General features: G+C 50.2%; 1 long non-coding RNA gene across 1 annotated transcript; it reads left to right on the top strand.

The window, feature by feature from the left end:
• The first annotated feature begins 8875 nt into the window (after positions 1–8875).
• On the top strand, positions 8876–18557 carry LOC107312991 (uncharacterized). The gene is made up of 6 exons (XR_014945254.1): positions 8876–8982; positions 10331–12247; positions 12434–14350; positions 14537–16075; positions 16262–18178; positions 18365–18557. It is a non-coding gene; the product is annotated as an uncharacterized LOC107312991 (long non-coding RNA).

Here is an 18557-nt window from a genome sequence, read left to right as displayed (position 1 = left end):
GAGGTAACTGACATGAAGTTAGTAAAAGAGAAAGCAGTGTACTGCTTTGCTTCTTGTTCATACTGATTATTTTCCTCTATGCAATCTGAACAAGACAGGGAAGCTGAAGATCACCTTTACAGGTGTTGTCTATTGTGATTCCAGCAAGAGGTCGGCGTCAGGCCTCTGTGCTGTTGCTACAGAAATAATCTTTTTGCTGACCTAATGTATTGGTTCTTAAACTAATGTAGTAATTCCTATTGCTATTTTCTTTTTTGAGGATTACAGTGTTTATATCCTAATCCTCACCAGTCTTGACCTTTCAAATTTAGAGATGCATCCAATGTTCAATCACACAGCAAGAAATAAAGCATATAGTGATTACACACTATCCCACAAAGAACTTCTTTAACCATTTGAATTTGGGAAGCCAGGAAATCATTTTGTTTTCAGCTTACATCACCTTGTCTTACTTTCTGCAGTATTCCAGTTCGGTGCCATATATGCATCTGTTTCTGTTCTACCACACTGATCTACATAAACACAACCACTAGTACTTGCTACTGTGTTAATTTCCCCTTGTGCAGTTAACAATGTATATAAAGCCATTCTATTTTGCACTCCCTTAACCACTCTGGCTAAGCTTTGAACTTCGAGGGCAACAATAGCATTTCAAGTTTTAGTTTCAAGGTGTTTCATAACTAAGGCATTCACTATAGCCTTTTCCAATTCTACAACTCCTTACAAAGGAAATTAACCACCTGATGAATTAAATCTGCCAGGTCTTTCCATTGGCAGAATGAGCACTTCTCTCTTGACTTTTGAGGATGCTTGGGCCTGTATTATCTAGGTTACCTTACCTGTTACTATAACCTTTGGCATTACTGCTCCTAGGGTACAGGTTCTAGTCCAGAATGGGGGTGGTATCTTCCAAGGTTGACCTCCACACAGCAAGTGCCACCCTTTATCTGACTCCCAATATTTATCCTCCTTCTCCCCCATTTGTACTGTCCACTTACAGTGGACATTATTTTGCTACTGGAGCCTTTCCTAATTAGCTAGTCCCTATGTCCATCAGAAAAATTGTATTATTCATAGGTTGGGCCTCTACAATCTATGTTTGCAATTCTGGTTATTCATCTACAAAGTGCCCTACAGGTTTGATAACAGATACTATCCCCAAACTGCTTTAGTGGTTACCAGCATCATAGGTATGGACTTCTCTCATATTCTGGTAACTCTGGGCATATCCAACACCTTTGTTTTAATCAATCTTATGTGCTTATTTTGATCCCATGTAATCAATAAGCATAAGTATCACTAAAATTATTGTTATCATTTTAGACAAGCAGAACACATATCCCTTAAGTACTGCAAAAGATTTTTTCTACAAACATATAAGCAATCAATTAATACAATTAATACAAGGCAAACAATCACTACATACTCTAAAGGTAACTACACCTCAGTAACTACATTCTATTTCATAATACGATTTTTTTTCCCCATCATTTCCCTGTTTTCAAGCTTCATTCATTTACATGAAAAATTCAGTTTCAATGGTTCAGTTGTTTCTACTTGCCACTGTGGCCCAGGTGCTTTAGAGCTCCAAGTCCATAGATACACCTACTCATTGACTTGGAATGGAAGTGCTGTGACTTCCAGAGATGTTGGTGCTGCCTGTGCCATGAACCTGTGTATAGAAGATACGACTTACCCTAAGGAGATTACGTTCTCTTAGTTTTAGTTTGCCTAATTGGTTTACATCAATACCACCAGCCTATACCTGAAATAGTCCTCCATACACAATTCCACAAGGACTAATTTTCTCTTTAGCATGTGGTTTTACCATAACATATAGTAAGGTGCCTCAGGCCATTTCAAGTCTGTTTCTTAATAGATTTCAATAATTTGTTTTGCCACGTTCAAATCATTTTTTCCATCTTTCCGTTTAGTGTGCTCTGTATGGAGTACATAAATCTTATGCTATTCCAATAAATTTTTTCCTAGGTTTTGAACAATTCCAGCTACAAAATGTGAACCTCTGATTATATTCCATTCCAATCACAATTAGAAGTTATTTTTCTATCTTCTTTCTGGTATTTCAGAAGTTCATTAATCAATTCTTCAGATCTCGGGGGCATTAGTTGGAAAAAAAAACTCCTTTTGCTGCATTTTATTTTTAGTTTTTGTCCAAAATGATATAACTATCACTTGATTGGCAAGCTTTACAGCATATTATAGCTATTTCTTTTGGTAACTGCAAGTTTATAGCAGTTCTAATATTGTTTCTCCATGTTTTACAGTTGCGCCCTAATATGTTAACAGCCTCTGCTCTTTCCAGATAGCACCATGCACAATCCCTTTTTACTAGGTCCAGTGCTCTTAAGAAGACTGAGTTCTGCTTTCTCTGCTGAGGCAGTAGCGCTGGAGTCTCAGGCTCTGTTACTTCATCTCTGGTTGTTACAGCATACCTGGCCTTCTTAAGCCATCTCACACAAACCTGCTACCATCCACAAACATTTACATACCCTCTTGTTCCATCAGTACCACTTGGTACTTCATGATCCTGCTTGGAGATAACCAATAACTTCCCTTTTGATTCATTCAGTATTGCAGTAACCATAAAGAGAATACAAGAAGTTATTGAAATTGACTTTGGCAAATACAATTCTCCAGCCTCCGGTATCAACAAGACAGTAGTTGCTACATCTTTTAAGTAGTGGCTTTCCAAGTTGAGGTCTCCAAAGGACTTCCACATTTTGGATTCCACACCAGGTTTTGTTTCTCCTTTTAAGACTACACACTACAGTTTAGCAAACTTAAATTCTCTATCAAAGACCCTATTCTCTATACACAACCTGCAAGTCCAGCACATACACACCACAAAGACAGAAAAAAGTAAAAACTCAGTGCTGTTACAGTAGTACTCACATAACCATGTTCACATACAAAAATCACAACACCAGTAACCATAATGCAACACAATTACCAATAAACCAAGCACTTCATTTTCTCTTGAGGGACTTGAATCTCTCAAGCACTCATTTTAACAGAGACTCAAATTCAGTTTCTTCAGGGGGGTTTCTCACAAGCACCTCCTCACCATGTTACTTCTGGCAAACATGGAGCCCCCCCACAAACTCGGGATATAACCCTGCTCATGTGAGGGGTACAAATTTGGGGATCACTTTACCCTTGGCTCTCCATACATGACTACTATTACCCCTTACCAGAAGCAATAAAAAATAACACCTTATTGTATTCCAAGGAACTTGTGTCTGGTCCTGACGGAGTCTGGGTCAGGGGGAGCTCCCTGAGAATCACTTACTGTGCACATTGAGCAGAGGTCTTCTCTGGTCCTCCCATCCACAATATTTCAGCCGCAGAGGGTCACCTGGGCCTTCAATCCACTTCCATCCACTTCTCCCCAGTCTGGAAGATTTCCAGAGTGATTCACTTCCTGCAGGTGGAACCCAAGGAAAAGGTCCTTGCACATTTAGAGGCAAAAGATAAAAGTATTCTATTGTGACTCCAGTACTTCTTGTGAGGCAAAAATCATTGGGGTAGAAGATAAAAGTACTCTATTATATCCTCTATGCAAAACTATAGAGAAAAAACTGTTCACCACTGAAGCCAAAAAAGGAAAGTTTCAGAACTATTACTTATCAGTTCCTTTTGCCAATCCAATACATTGGTTCTTAAGGTAATGTATTGATCCCTATTGCTAGGGAATTTTGCTTCTAAGCAACTTCTCCACCGTGTCTCTAATTATCATAGTAATTCCTTGTTAAAGGAAAACTAGCTAAAACATCACTGCGTGCAACTCCTATCTGAACCAGCTGTAGCAACTTATAGCCAGTTAACTATGATTTTTTTTTCAGCCCACAGACTACTTCTAACTTGATTTCTAATCTTGCTTATTAATTGTGTTGAAAACTAACTAGCTCCTGAGTTGCTGTTACACCATAAACTTAATGGTTACCGAGCTTACTTGAAGATGCTCAAGAACTGACTATTTCTACAGTTTCAGTTCAATTCTGACATCTTACTTCATGTGTATTTTCATGAAAATATCAACTTAAAACTTGAATTACACATAAGAAAACTCAACTAGTAGCATCTTTAAGTCCTCATTGTTGTATTCTGTACCACCTTTCTTAGTGTGATCCTTAGTGCTCCTCAGATTATCCATTCCTTTCTGGAAATCATACTGTGTAAACTGAACTAATAGTTACTTAAAGTCATTTACATCATCAGTAATTGTCTAAAAGTAATCCAGCTTCACAGTGCCCACTCAGAAAAAAGCATTTATTTAAATAGATTGATAGCTAATACATTTACCATCCTGTGTCAGACATTTTATTAGTCTAATTGGAAGCTTTCTGAGCTTTTATCATTCCTTGTGTTGGGTAGCTGCTTGAATATACTCATGTCACAGCATGGCAGAAGTTCTGTTATTTCTTTAATATGTTAAAAAGAGAATACTTCACGAAGATACAGTTTATTAGTCTACATTAAGATGTACCAATGCATTAAAAGTATACTCCATTAATCTTACACTTGCAGAATTTGGATTAGAGTACAGAACAGAGCACAAGAAGATCTTCCAAGATAAAGCTGAAAGAATACTTTGTGTAGTACATGAAAGGTGGGATTCTTGCCATCTGGTAATTGCTTTGATCATATTTGTCTGATGGGACAGTAGTTTTTAAATCATATTAGACTCTTACAGGTGTCCCCAATAAGCAATTATGAGTTGAACATCTAATCAGAGCAAAATTGCCCATTTACCAGTGATTATTACAAGGACTTTTTTTTTTTTTAATATATGAAATAATTCTGCTTACCAACAACAGTTTAATTAAGCGAATCAACTAATGTAGTCGGGAGAAAAAGTTAACCTTACTTCCTTCCTGGGAAAACTGAATTTAGGAAGAAGTTCTGTATTCGTGTTTGTTTTTTTAGTAGTACACCCACATTTTTCATCAGCATTTTCTGTCAGGTTTTTATTGGATTGAGGCCCAGAAGGTTTTTCTTCCTCCACAGTGTATTATAAACAGCTTTATTTCTTTACTGATTTAACTGCATTTCATTCTGAGGACACATCCACAAATTAAAGTACTCATACTGTGTGGGCAAAAGAAAGAGGAAAAAAAAAAAAAGAAAAAAAAAAAAAGAAAAAAACAAGAATGGAAGAGATTTCAGAAGCATGTATGACCAAGCTTTGCTGCTGCAATTGGTGGCAATTCTATAGGCAGTTAATGGGATATTAGTGGGAGTGAAACAATTAACTTGAAGTCTTAGCTCAGCCTCAATGCTCTTGCAAGTGTTGCCTGAATATCACTTAAGTTTGTAACTCCTTAACCTTGAAAGAGATCAGTTGAAGGAAGGTAGCACAGGGTCTTCATTAGCATTTTGCCATCTGAAATACAGTACAGGCATACTGGGGCCACATACAGCTACCCTACAGTCATACTGTCATTTGTGATGCTGTTTACTGGAGTTAAGCTCTCTATCATCCAAACATATTTTCTCTGCTTCCAGACAGAACTAAACATTTACTTGCTGTTTCTCAATTTCTGCTTCTTTCCCATGCACTGAGCACTGCAAAATAACTATTTCAATCACAACACAAAAGAAAAAAATTGAGACCTAATGGAATAGTTCTCAAGGAGAATAAGAACAGAAAGACACTCCTAACTGACACTGAAGAAAAAAAAAGTCATACTTTACACATGCTGTAGATAAATTTTTTGCACCCAAGTATTTCCTCAAAAAGGCTTTCAGTGCCAGTAGTATATCCAGTTACTGGTCATAAAAGCCAACAGTCATTAAGGCTGGAAAAAAACTAAGACCATCTAGCCCATTACTTTCCACGATGCAATGAAAAACATAAGATTATGCTGCTCTGCCATTTTTGTTAAGTTACAGCACATAAGAAACCAATCAGACACAACAACAGTAGACAAACAAGAAAATAAAACCACTCAGCTTCAAAGTGCTCAGAAAGTCCTCATGCCACACAAAGACCCTCTCACTTACCCCTCAAACAAGAAGTTCTCAGTTACACTACCAAACCTTAAATGAGATCAGGGAAAGGATGGATCCTGGCTTCTCCCCTACCAATTACTCACCTGCATTGCTTGCACCTGAGCTCCCCTGGCTTGGCCCTGCCATCCTACCAGATGCCTAATCACTGATTCAAGCTGTGACTTAGCATTTCCACTACTCCTCTCATTGAACATACTTGCACAAATTTAATTCCTCAGATAAGTTCAATGCTAACAATAACATATATCTGTACAACAGATAACGTTGCATGGATACTTGCTCCAAATTAAAGGGAATAGCAAACATCATCTGGATTATTGAATTAAGAGTTGTGCTATGACAAACAACAATATTTATAAAATTGCTTTTGAGCACTGATCAGGTTTTCAATTTTGTGCAGAGTTCTCAGGGCCTACCTTACTAAGAATCTTTACTGCGTAGTCCAGTAATTGTGTCTTTGTTTTTTGGCTTCATCCTTAATCTTATTCTTCTCCTGCAGGAAATAAGAAAAAGATAGATGAGAGATTCTAAATAGCTAGCCATTGTCAATGAATGACAGATGTTAGATTTACAAGCCTTCTTGTCATTTCTTGTCCCAAATTTCTGCATGAAAGCAGATTTGTCATGATAGTTCACCATTTATAATTAATGAAGACTATATCTGCTTTCAAAGATATCAACATTAGTTTATTCTATCAGTTGTTACTAAATGCAATTTAGAGTGCAGCTATTTGAAAGATCAGTAAAACATAAGGCCTACTAGAGACAACCAAGTGGATGATCCTTTAGTGAATGCAAACTGGCAGTTCTACTACAGGAGATTTTTCTACTAACTCAGTTATCTTACTATTCTGATCTTGAAAAACTTTCTGGCTTCTCCAGGACAAAACCACATCTAAAACTAAGTGACGGTGATAAGATCCTGAACATACCTGGGTATGTTTCTGTAAGGGTAGCTAATATAAAGACATTAACAAAGATGATGGTAGATATTCAAAGGTTATTAGCAAAGGAAAACTCACCAATGTTGATGCCTCAACCAGAAAGCTGAGGAAGTCTCCACTAAGAAGCAGTCACCAAGAGATGCTGCCGTAGTTGTGGTCTGCCCATAAACGAGGTCTTAGAGGTGGAGTTGAGCTTCACCCCTTCTGTGAGCACAGTTAGATTACTCTCACCTGTGCTCCTGCAGCTGACCCAACATTTGCCTCAGTTGATTAATCAGAGGTTCAAGCTGTGATTTCCCATACAGTTTCCATTGTTGCTCCTCTTGTGTACTCTTTTATCTTAATCCCTTGTCATGGTTTTATGATTTGTTATCTATATTTCACATCATAACACTGGGAGTTAAAAAGGTAATGTTGTCCCAGGATGCAAAAGGCCAGAGTTGGTGGTACAGCAGCAGAGGCTGAACCTCCCACCACTATTCCACTACGTGTTGTTGCCGTGTAATAGATGGGCAACAAAGGGGCAGTCTGACAGAATGGCACCTGACATAGAAGTGTGTATGAAGCAAAAGCATGTCACTGAAGTGTGTGGAAAAAATTACATCCACTGGTCTTCGTGGATGCTTGTTGAACACTTATAGATGTGAGCACAGAGGGGCAGTGCATAGTGCATTTCAGCAGTGGTGACAGTGTCTATGGGACATGTGTGCTGGTGCACAATTTGACAAGCCACAGCATGCAGCCTCATGTTCATTGCTGGAAAAACAAACAAACAAAAACCCCACATAGCTAATGGTAATGACTGTGCTGAAATACAGCATTTTGTATCTGAGAACTCACTCTGTTAAACAGAGTTACTTGTTTAATCTGTTGTCATTTCCATGAAAATAAATAGAAGGCATTACTTCTGGAGCAACCCACATATATGCAGCCCAAGACAATTCCTTTTCAGTCAATGTGGCCCAGGCAAACGAAAGGTTGGACACTCATGCTACACAGCATCTGAAGCACAGCTGGTTCCCTCAGGTCCTGGGTGCTCTTTGTGCTGGTCTATTTGCCTGTGTTGCTTTCCAAGCAAGAGATTCCTTGAAGGAGAAACTTTTCCTCACAGCTGCCCAAAGTCATCTCTGCTACTGCCCTATGGATCGTCATTTTGTATCCCTCTTAGCCATAGTTCATAATCCTGTTACAATGAGAAAGAACGTAGCCAAACACAGAGAGAAATATGTTTAGCAAACATTCCCTACAGTGGGCAGCACCCGCGTGAGCACTGCCAACCATGGTGTGTAATGAAATGGTAGAACACAAACAACTCCATAAAACAAAAACATCTCCAGATTACAAATAAAATGTATCCTCCACACATCAGGCATCGTTTAACCCTTTTCTCTTGACAACAACATGTAGGAGCTCAGATGGGATTTTGCCTGTAGGCACAGAGATGTGAGACAAAATTCACACAAAAAAATAAAAAATAAAAACAAAATTAAATGTATATATTTAATTACACTTGTGGACAGCAACTACTTAGGAAAGAACACTTAATGTTTATGAAACTGTTAAAAGAAACACTGAAATTGAAGAAATAATTGCTCATCCCCAGCTGAGCCCGGCTGTGAGGTGACACCACCTGTGAGAGACTCAGCCCTGAGATGGGCGGCAACGCCCTGCAAGGGGGCTGTGACCTTCAGCTGACCCCAGCCGTGACCTTCAGATGACCCCGGCCCGGCCCCTTCAGGTGTGAAGGGCGGGAAGGGCGAGGTGAGAGGAAAAAAAGAGCGGGAAGAGAAAAGGGCGGGAAGAAAAAAGGGCGGGGAGAGAAAAGGGCGGGCAGAGAAAGGTGCGTTCTGAGCTCCTATTGGCTGCCGGGCGTGAGGAAAACCTATATAAGGCGTGGGCGGGAAGGTGAGCGGCAGAAGTTTACCTCAGCGAAAAAAAAGGAGCGGGATTCTGTGAGGCGAGGATAGCAGCAGCAGCGGGACTACAAGCAGCCGCCGGGAACGAGGTACGGTGCGAAGGGGGTGGTGCGGTTGGGATCGAGGAGTGCAGTGCCGTGCACGATTTATTAGAAACGACGGGTGCCTGAAAAGTCGCTGTAGGGTTCTGATGGCACGCGGGTGGGGGGATGGCGAGAGTGGGGGCACTGGCGGTCATCGGGAAAGGGGAGCGGGCCGGGCGGAGCGGCGCCTCTGACGGCTGGGGGGGGCCGAGCGGAACCTCCGACGGGGGATGGGGGGTACCGGCTGGAGCGGCGCCTCCGACGGCGGGGGAGGGGGGGAAGCGGAGCGGCGCCTCCGACGGGAGGAGGGTTGGGGGGAACGGCAGGCCAAGCGGAGCGGCGCCTCTGACGGCTGGGGGGAGCGGGCGGACCGGCACCTCCGACGGCAGGAGGGATGGGGGGAGAGGCCGATCGGAGCGGCGCCTCTGATGGCTTGGGGGGAGCCCGGGCAGAGCGGCTCCTTTGACGGCAGCCGGGTAGGGGAGGCCGGTCGGAGCGGCGTCTCCGACGGGGGTTAAGGGGTACCGGCTGGAGCGGCGCCTCCGATGGCGGGTGGGGGGGAAAGCCGAGCGGAGCGGAGGCTGTGATGACTGGGGGAGGGGGGGGGCCGGGCGGAGCAGCGTCTCCGACGGCAGGTGGGAAGGAGGGGGAGGCCGAGCGGAGCGGCACCTCTGACGGCTGCAGTGTGGCCGGCCGGAGCGGCGCCTCCGACGGCGGGTGGTGGGGAGTCAGGAGGAGAGGCTCCTCCGACGGCAGGCGTGGGGGGGAGGGGGGAGGGGGGCGGGAGAAGCGGCGCCTCCGGCAGCTGGCGGGTGCGATTGGGGGGGCCGAGCGGAGCGGTGTCTCTGACGGCAAGCGTGTAGTGGGGGGGGGCGGCCGGGTGGAGCGTTGCCTCTGACACCACTCCTTTGAAGATGCTGCGGCACAAAAATAAAGTAAAAAAAAAAAATCTCGTTGTGACTGACATGATGCTCTTTAGGGACTTTATTTCAATTGGTCACATGGAGGTGTGTTTCTAGATGAGGCATTCAGGATGTAAAGAAGAAATCATTAGAGTGCTATTACAGTCGTGTAAGAAAATAAATGTGAAGGAAAAGCTTTAATAATAAAGATGAGAATGATTGTCTGAGAAAATCGTAGCCATGAAAATAAAAATCCAGTTTACTACATTGGTCATAGATAATGTGTGGTCAACCTCTCTTTTAACTTGCTATGCAATACCTCAACCAACTAAGGGGCCATCAACTGCTGTACATGTACTATAAAATGCTGTGGCAGGTGCCTGGTCCTCTAAGCAGCTATGGCAATAATGAATTCGGGAGATAGTGAAATGGAGCTGTGCCTCGTACTTCAGGATCTACTGCCGAAGAAAGAAGAAGCGACGTTGGGACCTGGGAGGCTGGAGCGAGGAAGAAGAGGATGCAGAAGCCCGCCAATGCAGGGGGGAAAGAGAAAGGCTCTCTGGGCAAAGCACCTCCCTGTTAGCAGGTCTATAGTCACATTGGAATTGAACGTTGCCGGCGGCCTTGGGTGACCAGGCCGTCTTTGTGCTGGGCGACCTCCCTGTAAGCAGGGCTCTGGTCTTTGCTGTAGCTGGCCTTTTGCCTTGTTGCTCCTTGGCTGCCTGGGGAGTGTGGCCCCCTGTAACGGAGGGTGAGAGCCACCTCTCCGCACCTGAGTGGGAAATGGAGCTCACCGGACCCCAAGGCCTCCCTGTAATCAGGGCAGTGCCTTTTCCCTGCCCCTCCTCCCCCTGCCCCTCAGTGCTGTTGCCTGATGGTGGCCTGTCAATGCGCCAGCCCTGTACTCGGGGTGTGTGGCGTGGCATTTGTCCTTTGCCCTTTGTCCTTGCTTGAGAATCCCCTTGGCACATTGAGGTCTGTGGCCTCTGTGCAGCCCCCAGGGTCAGACCTCAGGCTCTTGTATGTTGCTCGTGGGTACGGGTTTATTCCCAGGAGTTGGCTGCGCCGCCTTATCCTTCCCTGCTGGAAAGCCGGATCTGTGTGTGTGTGTTCCCCTTCCATCCCCTGTTTGTTGTTTGTATGTGCGTGGTGAGTGTGAGTGCGCTTTCCCTTTAGGCCCCTACAAAGATGCTGCAGCGTAGCTTCGGCTTCCCAGGGGGGATTGGAGGGTTTGGTTATATGCCGCAAAGCAGGGGTCTTCCCTGTCATCTTAGTCCCACGAGCGCAGTGAGGGTCCTGTTGGCCTGTCTCCTTTTTTCTTAGTTGAGATCTGTGCCACGTGGTAGCTCTGTGGCTGAGGCCGCCCTGTAGCCAGGGTTTGGGCCTGTCCTTGCGTGGCCGCCTGTTCTGGTGGCGTGACCGCTCCGTACTCGGGGCACGTGTCACAAGATGTGTAGCCCTCTGTCCCTCAAGTGGCCCACCCCCCCCTGTAATCAGGGCTGGGGAGGCTGCAGTGTTGTGGCCGGCTGCTTTAGCCATCCAGTTGGTGGGGATGACCCCTCCCTGTCCCGTTAAAGGGTGCAGGTTGAGGTTCTTCTTATGTGTGGGGTTACGTCCCTGCTCGAGCTCTCAAAGACGTGGTGATGTTGTGATGCTGTGATGATGTTCTGCTGCCGGGCGGGCCCGCCTGTAGCTCAGGCGTTGGTGGGAGCTGCGTGCTCCGTGGGGCTTCTTGATGATGGTGAGGCGTGGGGTACCGTCCTGTAGGCAGGGCTGTGTGTGCCCCCTGTGTTTGGTGAGCTGTGTTCTGAGAGACCCCCTGTACTCAGGTGGGAATGCGGCCCCGGCCTTTCAGAGGCACGGGGCTGCGAGCTGTGGGGCTGGGCTTGCACCCTCCCCGGAATTGGATGTGCTTTCTTTTTCCCCGACCGTGGCATTAGGCCGTGTCGCCCCGCTGCCTGGCGGCTGAGAGTTGTTCCTGCCGCTGGGGGGGAAACTGAGCTCTGTGGCTCCAGGGGTGTTGTCGGCCCGCCTGTAACCAGGGTCTGGGCACGTGAGCCTTTATGCTCTGCTGGCAGCCTGTGTGGGGTGACCGCCCCGTTAGTGGGGTGGGTGCCAAAGCACCCCGGAATGGGAGAGAAGGAGCCTCCCGCGGCCGTAGGGATAGGGGCTGCCCTGTAAGTCAGGGAGCGACTGTGTCCCCGAGTCCCAGGCCCTTTGCAATGGAGGCGGTGGCTGAGGGTCCCCTGTAAGCAGGGAAGCGACTCCTTTGTCCGCTGCTTTTTGCATGCCCAGCTCTATTTGCCCAGTCTGCCCGCCTCCACGATCCCCTGCGGCACCGGCTGGAGCCTCCGCAGCGCGCCAGTGAGGTGAGAAAAGCAGCTCTAAGTAGTTTTGTCTGGAATTGGGCTGGGGAGAGAGGGTGGATGCAGGGTCTTCCCCCTTGGCTGGCGGGGTCGTGTGCCCTGTTCCTTCGGGACGCCGGGTGTCCCGCTTTTTTGAGGCGGAGGGTTTGCTGCTGCTCAGGTCTAATGGTGTCGTGCCTCGTATTTCAGGATCTGCTGCTGAAGAAAGAAGAAGCGACGTTGGGACCTGGGAGACTGGAGCGAGGAAGAAGAGGATGCAGAAGCCCGCCAATGCGGGGGGGAAAGAGAAAGGCTCTCTGGGCAAAGCACCTCCCTGTTAGCAGGTCTATAGTCACATTGGAATTGAACGTTGCCGGCGGCCTTGGGTGACCAGGCCGTCTTTGTGCTGGGCGACCTCCCTGTAAGCAGGGCTCTGGTCTTTGCTGTAGCTGGCCTTTTGCCTTGTTGCTCCTTGGCTGCCTGGGGAGTGTGGCCCCCTGTAACGGAGGGTGAGAGCCACCTCTCCGCACCTGAGTGGGAAATGGAGCTCACCGGACCCCAAGGCCTCCCTGTAATCAGGGCAGTGCCTTTTCCCTGCCCCTCCTCCCCCTGCCCCTCAGTGCTGTTGCCTGATGGTGGCCTGTCAATGCGCCAGCCCTGTACTCGGGGTGTGTGGCGTGGCATTTGTCCTTTGCCCTTTGTCCTTGCTTGAGAATCCCCTTGGCACATTGAGGTCTGTGGCCTCTGTGCAGCCCCCAGGGTCAGACCTCAGGCTCTTGTATGTTGCTCGTGGGTACGGGTTTATTCCCAGGAGTTGGCTGCGCCGCCTTATCCTTCCCTGCTGGAAAGCCGGATCTGTGTGTGTGTGTTCCCCTTCCATCCCCTGTTTGTTGTTTGTATGTGCGTGGTGAGTGTGAGTGTGCTTTCCCTTTAGGCCCCTACAAAGATGCTGCAGCATAGCTTCGGCTTCCCAGGGGGGATTGGAGGGTTTGGTTATATGCCGCAAAGCAGGGGTCTTCCCTGTCATCTTAGTCCCACGAGCGCAGTGAGGGTCCTGTTGGCCTGTCTCCTTTTTTCTTAGTTGAGATCTGTGCCACGTGGTAGCTCTGTGGCTGAGGCCGCCCTGTAGCCAGGGTTTGGGCCTGTCCTTGCGTGGCCGCCTGTTCTGGTGGCGTGACCGCTCCGTACTCGGGGCACGTGTCACAAGATGTGTAGCCCTCTGTCCCTCAAGTGGCCCACCCCCCCCTGTAATCAGGGCTGGGGAGGCTGCAGTGTTGTGGCCGGCTGCTTTAGCCATCCAGTTGGTGGGGATGACCCCTCCCTGTCCCGTTAAAGGGTGCAGGTTGAGGTTCTTCTTATGTGTGGGGTTACGTCCCTGCTCGAGCTCTCAAAGACGTGGTGATGTTGTGATGCTGTGATGATGTTCTGCTGCCGGGCGGGCCCGCCTGTAGCTCAGGCGTTGGTGGGAGCTGCGTGCTCCGTGGGGCTTCTTGATGATGGTGAGGCGTGGGGTACCGTCCTGTAGGCAGGGCTGTGTGTGCCCCCTGTGTTTGGTGAGCTGTGTTCTGAGAGACCCCCTGTACTCAGGTGGGAATGCGGCCCCGGCCTTTCAGAGGCACGGGGCTGCGAGCTGTGGGGCTGGGCTTGCACCCTCCCCGGAATTGGATGTGCTTTCTTTTTCCCCGACCGTGGCATTAGGCCGTGTCGCCCCGCTGCCTGGCGGCTGAGAGTTGTTCCTGCCGCTGGGGGGGAAACTGAGCTCTGTGGCTCCAGGGGTGTTGTCGGCCCGCCTGTAATCAGGGTCTGGGCACGTGAGCCTTTATGCTCTGCTGGCAGCCTGTGTGGGGTGACCGCCCCGTTAGTGGGGTGGGTGCCAAAGCACCCCGGAATGGGAGAGAAGGAGCCTCCCTCAGCCGTAGGGATGGGGGCTGCCCTGTAAGTCAGGGAGCGACTGTGTCCCCGAGTCCCAGGCCCTTTGCAATGGAGGCGGTGGCTGGGGGTCCCCTGTAAGCAGGGAAGCGACTCCTTTGTCCGCTGCTTTTTGCATGCCCAGCTCTATTTGCCCAGTCTGCCCGCCTCCACGATCCCCTGCGGCACCGGCTGGAGCCTCCGCAGCGCGCCAGTGAGGTGAGAAAAGCAGCTCTAAGTAGTTTTGTCTGGAATTGGGCTGGGGAGAGGGGGTGGATGCAGGGTCTTCCCCCTTGGCTGGCGGGGTCGTGTGCCCTGTTCCTTCGGGACGCCGGGTGTCCCGCTTTTTTGAGGCGGAGGGTTTGCTGCTGCTCAGGTCTAATGGTGTCGTGCCTCGTATTTCAGGATCTGCTGCTGAAGAAAGAAGAAGCGACGTTGGGACCTGGGAGGCTGGAGCGAGGAAGAAGAGGATGCAGAAGCCCGCCAATGCGGGGGGGAAAGAGAAAGGCTCTCTGGGCAAAGCACCTCCCTGTTAGCAGGTCTATAGTCACATTGGAATTGAACGTTGCCGGTGGCCTTGGGTGACCAGGCCGTCTTTGTGCTGGGCGACCTCCCTGTAAGCAGGGCTCTGGTCTTTGCTGTAGCTGGCCTTTTGCCTTGTTGCTCCTTGGCTGCCTGGGGAGTGTGGCCCCCTGTAACGGAGGGTGAGAGCCACCTCTCCGCACCTGAGTGGGAAATGGAGCTCACCGGACCCCAAGGCCTCCCTGTAATCAGGGCAGTGCCTTTTCCCTGCCCCTCCTCCCCCTGCCCCTCAGTGCTGTTGCCTGATGGTGGCCTGTCAATGCGCCAGCCCTGTACTCGGGGTGTGTGGCGTGGCATTTGTCTTTTGCCCTTTTCCTTGCTTGAGAACCCCCTTGGCACATTGAGTTCTAAGGCCGCCCTGTAGCCAGGGTTTGGGCCTGTCCTTGCGTGGCCGCCTGTTCTGGCGGCGTGACCGCTCCGTACTCGGGGCATGTGTCACAAGATGTGTAGCCCTCTGTCCCTCAAGTGGCCCACCCCCCCCTGTAATCAGGGCTGGGGAGGCTGCAGTGTTGTGGCCGGCTGCTTTAGCCATCCAGTTGGTGGGGATGACCCCTCCCTGTCCCGTTAAAGGGTGCAGGTTGAGGTTCTTCTTATGTGTGGGGTTACGTCCCTGCTCGAGCTCTCAAAGACGTGGTGATGTTGTGATGCTGTGATGATGTTCTGCTGCCGGGCGGGCCCGCCTGTAGCTCAGGCGTTGGTGGGAGCTGCGTGCTCCGTGGGGCTTCTTGATGATGGTGAGGCGTGGGGTACCGTCCTGTAGGCAGGGCTGTGTGTGCCCCCTGTGTTTGGTGAGCTGTGTTCTGAGAGACCCCCTGTACTCAGGTGGGAATGCGGCCCCGGCCTTTCAGAGGCACGGGGCTGCGAGCTGTGGGGCTGGGCTTGCACCCTCCCCGGAATTGGATGTGCTTTCTTTTTCCCCGACCGTGGCATTAGGCCGTGTCGCCCCGCTGCCTGGCGGCTGAGAGTTGTTCCTGCCGCTGGGGGGGAAACTGAGCTCTGTGGCTCCAGGGGTGTTGTCGGCCCGCCTGTAACCAGGGTCTGGGCACGTGAGCCTTTATGCTCTGCTGGCAGCCTGTGTGGGGTGACCGCCCCGTTAGTGGGGTGGGTGCCAAAGCACCCCGGAATGGGAGAGAAGGAGCCTCCCGCGGCCGTAGGGATAGGGGCTGCCCTGTAAGTCAGGGAGCGACTGTGTCCCCGAGTCCCAGGCCCTTTGCAATGGAGGCGGTGGCTGGGGGTCCCCTGTAAGCAGGGAAGCGACTCCTTTGTCCGCTGCTTTTTGCATGCCCAGCTCTATTTGCCCAGTCTGCCCGCCTCCACGATCCCCTGCGGCACCGGCTGGAGCCTCCGCAGCGCGCCAGTGAGGTGAGAAAAGCAGCTCTAAGTAGTTTTGTCTGGAATTGGGCTGGGGAGAGAGGGTGGATGCAGGGTCTTCCCCCTTGGCTGGCGGGGTCGTGTGCCCTGTTCCTTCGGGACGCCGGGTGTCCCGCTTTTTTGAGGTGGAGGGTTTGCTGCTGCTCAGGTCTAATGGTGTCGTGCCTCGTATTTCAGGATCTGCTGCTGAAGAAAGAAGAAGCGACGTTGGGACCTGGGAGACTGGAGCGAGGAAGAAGAGGATGCAGAAGCCCGCCAATGCGGGGGGGAAAGAGAAAGGCTCTCTGGGCAAAGCACCTCCCTGTTAGCAGGTCTATAGTCACATTGGAATTGAACGTTGCCGGCGGCCTTGGGTGACCAGGCCGTCTTTGTGCTGGGCGACCTCCCTGTAAGCAGGGCTCTGGTCTTTGCTGTAGCTGGCCTTTTGCCTTGTTGCTCCTTGGCTGCCTGGGGAGTGTGGCCCCCTGTAACGGAGGGTGAGAGCCACCTCTCCGCACCTGAGTGGGAAATGGAGCTCACCGGACCCCAAGGCCTCCCTGTAATCAGGGCAGTGCCTTTTCCCTGCCCCTCCTCCCCCTGCCCCTCAGTGCTGTTGCCTGATGGTGGCCTGTCAATGCGCCAGCCCTGTACTCGGGGTGTGTGGCGTGGCATTTGTCCTTTGCCCTTTGTCCTTGCTTGAGAATCCCCTTGGCACATTGAGGTCTGTGGCCTCTGTGCAGCCCCCAGGGTCAGACCTCAGGCTCTTGTATGTTGCTCGTGGGTACGGGTTTATTCCCAGGAGTTGGCTGCGCCGCCTTATCCTTCCCTGCTGGAAAGCCGGATCTGTGTGTGTGTGTTCCCCTTCCATCCCCTGTTTGTTGTTTGTATGTGCGTGGTGAGTGTGAGTGTGCTTTCCCTTTAGGCCCCTACAAAGATGCTGCAGCGTAGCTTCGGCTTCCCAGGGGGGATTGGAGGGTTTGGTTATATGCCGCAAAGCAGGGGTCTTCCCTGTCATCTTAGTCCCACGAGCGCAGTGAGGGTCCTGTTGGCCTGTCTCCTTTTTTCTTAGTTGAGATCTGTGCCACGTGGTAGCTCTGTGGCTGAGGCCGCCCTGTAGCCAGGGTTTGGGCCTGTCCTTGCGTGGCCGCCTGTTCTGGTGGCGTGACCGCTCCGTACTCGGGGCACGTGTCACAAGATGTGTAGCCCTCTGTCCCTCAAGTGGCCCACCCCCCCCTGTAATCAGGGCTGGGGAGGCTGCAGTGTTGTGGCCGGCTGCTTTAGCCATCCAGTTGGTGGGGATGACCCCTCCCTGTCCCGTTAAAGGGTGCAGGTTGAGGTTCTTCTTATGTGTGGGGTTACGTCCCTGCTCGAGCTCTCAAAGACGTGGTGATGTTGTGATGCTGTGATGATGTTCTGCTGCCGGGCGGGCCCGCCTGTAGCTCAGGCGTTGGTGGGAGCTGCATGCTCCGTGGGGCTTCTTGATGATGGTGAGGCGTGGGGTACCGTCCTGTAGGCAGGGCTGTGCGCGCCCCCTGTGTTTGGTGAGCTGTGTTCTGAGAGACCCCCTGTACTCAGGTGGGAATGCGGCCCCGGCCTTTCAGAGGCACGGGGCTGCGAGCTGTGGGGCTGGGCTTGCACCCTCCCCGGAATTGGATGTGCTTTCTTTTTCCCCGACCGTGGCATTAGGCCGTGTCGCCCCGCTGCCTGGCGGCTGAGAGTTGTTCCTGCCGCTGGGGGGGAAACTGAGCTCTGTGGCTCCAGGGGTGTTGTCGGCCCGCCTGTAATCAGGGTCTGGGCACGTGAGCCTTTATGCTCTGCTGGCAGCCTGTGTGGGGTGACCGCCCCGTTAGTGGGGTGGGTGCCAAAGCACCCCGGAATGGGAGAGAAGGAGCCTCCCGCAGCCGTAGGGATGGGGGCTGCCCTGTAAGTCAGGGAGCGACTGTGTCCCTGAGTCCCAGGCCCTTTGCAATGGAGGCGGTGGCTGGGGGTCCCCTGTAAGCAGGGAAGCGACTCCTTTGTCCGCTGCTTTTTGCATGCCCAGCTCTATTTGCCCAGTCTGCCCGCCTCCACGATCCCCTGCGGCACCGGCTGGAGCCTCCGCAGCGCGCCAGTGAGGTGAGAAAAGCAGCTCTAAGTAGTTTTGTCTGGAATTGGGCTGGGGAGAGGGGGTGGATGCAGGGTCTTCCCCCTTGGCTGGCGGGGTCGTGTGCCCTGTTCCTTCGGGACGCCGGGTGTCCCGCTTTTTTGAGGCGGAGGGTTTGCTGCTGCTCAGGTCTAATGGTGTCGTGCCTCGTATTTCAGGATCTGCTGCTGAAGAAAGAAGAAGCGACGTTGGGACCTGGCGTTGGGTGTAGCTTTGAATTGCTGCCTTTTCATTGGTGTATCTGTTGCCACTTTCTATTTGTGTTGTTAGTTACTGTTGGACATGATTTTTGTAAGAATGGTCGTTTCTTCTGCGTTCTCATAATATTAAAGCTTTTTTGTTTTTCTTGTT

The sequence above is a fragment of the Coturnix japonica genome, chromosome 4, assembly GCF_054131305.1.
Source record: "Coturnix japonica strain WE chromosome 4, WE-NBRP24, whole genome shotgun sequence".
Taxonomy (NCBI): Eukaryota; Metazoa; Chordata; class Aves; order Galliformes; family Phasianidae; genus Coturnix; species Coturnix japonica.
This window is presented reverse-complemented; position numbering and strand designations above follow the sequence as displayed.